The sequence below is a fragment of the Hippocampus zosterae genome, unplaced genomic scaffold (assembly GCF_025434085.1).
Source record: "Hippocampus zosterae strain Florida unplaced genomic scaffold, ASM2543408v3 HiC_scaffold_84, whole genome shotgun sequence".
Classification (NCBI taxonomy): Eukaryota; Metazoa; Chordata; class Actinopteri; order Syngnathiformes; family Syngnathidae; genus Hippocampus; species Hippocampus zosterae.
The window spans coordinates 222,501-225,000 of record NW_026262966.1 but is presented as its reverse complement, the minus strand read 5'-3'; positions in this window follow the sequence as shown (position 1 = coordinate 225,000).

Sequence of the window (2,500 nt, the reverse complement as noted above, 5' to 3'; positions counted from 1 at the left end):
GAGGAGAGGGGCCGGCGAGGTGGCCGTGCGTGGCCGGCGGGGGGGCGTCTTGGTCGGATTAAAAGTGTTGGACCGCGGCCCGCGGAAGTCATCTTGAGCACCGGAGGAGAGGGGCCGGTGAGGTGGCCGAGCGTGGCCGGCGGGGGGGCGTCTTGGTCGGATTAAAAGTGTTGGACCGCGGCCCGCGGAAGTCATCTTGAGCACCGGAGGAGAGGGGCCGGTGAGGTGGCCGTGCGTGGCCGGCGGGGGGGCGTCTTGGTCGGATTAAAAGTGTTGGACCGCGGCCCGCGGAAGTCATCTTGAGCACCGGAGGAGAGGGGCCGGTGAGGTGGCCGAGCGTGGCCGGCGGGGAGGCGTCTTGGTCGGATTACATGTGTTGGACCGCGGCCCGCGGAAGTCATCTTGAGCACCGGAGGAGAGGGGCCGGTGAGGTGGCCGAGCGTGGCCGGCGGGGAGGCGTCTTGGTCGGATTACATGTGTTGGACCGCGGCCCGCGGAAGTCATCTTGAGCACCGGAGGAGAGGGGCCGGCGAGGTGGCCGTGCGTGGCCGGCGGGGAGGCGTCTTGGTCGGATTACATGTGTTGGAACGCGGCCCGCGGAAGTCATCTTGAGCACCGGAGGAGAGCGCCGGCGAGGTGGCCGTGCGTGGCCGGCGGGGGGGCGTCTTGGGCGGATTGGGAAAATAAAAAAAAAATCCCCCCATTCATTTCAATGGCTGAGGTGGTCTGCCATACCGTTTGTGTCCGCCAGACGGCGGTGTAGTAGGCAAAAGACCGTTGGAGGTACCAGGGGTAAGCCTGGCGGTACCAGGGGTAGGCCGGGGGGTACCAGGGGTAAGGCTGGGGGTACGGCGGCCGAGCGTGGCCGGGGAAGAGGTCTCTTGGTCGGATTGGGAAAATAAAATAATTCCCCCATTCATTTCAATGGGCGGCGGTACCAAGGGTAAGCCTGGCGGTACCAGGGGTGGGCCTGGAGGTACCAGGGGTCGGCCGGGGGGTACCAGGGGTCGGCCGGGGGGTACCAGGGGTAAGGCTGGAGGTACCAGGGGTCGGGCTGGAGGTACCAGGGGTAAGCCAGGGCCGGCTCGGCCGCGGAGCTTTGCCCGGGAAAGAGGCCTCTTGGCCGGGGTGAATAGCGCTGGAACGCGGCCCGCGGAGGTGGTGGGGGCCGGAGGCACCGTGGGCGAAGCCCCGGCCCGGCCCGGGGGCCGAGCGAGGCCGGGGAAGAGGCCTCTTGGTCGAATTGGGAAAATAAAAAAATTCCCCCATTCATTTCAATGGGCGGGGGTACCAGGGGTGGGCCGGGAGGTACCAGGGGTGGGCCGGGAGGTACCAGGGGTAAGCCGGGGGGTACCAGGGGTCGGCCTGGAGGTACCAGGGGTCGGCCTGGAGGTACCAGGGGTAAGCCAGGGCCGGCTCGGCCGCGGAGCTTTGCCCGGGAAAGAGGGCTCTTGGCCGGGGTGAATAGCGCTGGAACACGGCCCGCGGAGGTGGTGGGGGCAGGGGTCGGCCGGGAGGTACCAGGGGTTGGACAGTACCGCTTTTGGTCGTTAGGGGCGCTGTAGTAGGTAAGAGTCAGGGGGTGAAGGAAGGCTAAAGGCTTAGAAGGTGGGCGATCACCAAAATACCTTCGGAAACGTATATAGGAGAGCATGTTTCGAGCAAGTGACCTCCATAGAGAGTCACCGGAGTCCCCTCAGACACTTGTCCGACCATGGTGAGGGTGTCTCCAGCCACCCCCAGCGCTTCGCCGGCCTCTTCCGCCGGAGCTCCGCACTTTGAAAAATTTTCTATCTCCCCACTTTCGGCTATTTTCTAAGTCCCCCTCCGGGCGGTCGACGGCAGTTGGGAAGGCCGCCCGAGAGGCGCCCTGGGCGGATTGCCCGGGCGGAACGCCGGCCTGTGACGGCGGAGCTCCGCATTTTCGGCTATTTTCTAAGTCCCCCTCCGGGCGGTCGACGGCAGTTGGGAAGGCCGCCCGAGAGGCGCTCCGGGCGGATAGCCCGGGCGAAACGCCGGCCTGTGACGGCGGAGCTCCGCAATTTGAAAAATTTTCTATCTCCCCACTTTTCCTCTATTTTCTAAGTCCCCCTCCGGGCGGTCGACGGCAGTTGGGAAGGCCGCCCGAGAGGCGCTCCGGGCGGGGTAGCCCGGGCGAAACGCCGGCCTGTGACGGCGGAGCTCCGCATTTTCGGCTATTTTCTAAGTCCCCCTCCGGGCGGTCGACGGCAGTTGGGAAGGCCGCCCGAGAGGCGCCCTGGGCGGATTGCCCGGGCGAAACGCCGGCCTGTGACGGCGGAGCTCCGCATTTTCGGCTATTTTCTAAGTCCCCCTCCGGGAGGTCGACGGCGGGCGCGCAGCCGGGGGAGGCGTCTCCCCCGGCGGCCCCGGCGAGTCGTGCCTCCCCCCCCCACCTTTCTCTCTTCCACATCGCACCACAGCGACCACTGACCGATACGCAACAGAGACCCGCCTTCGGAGGGCCCCCGCCGGCACCGGC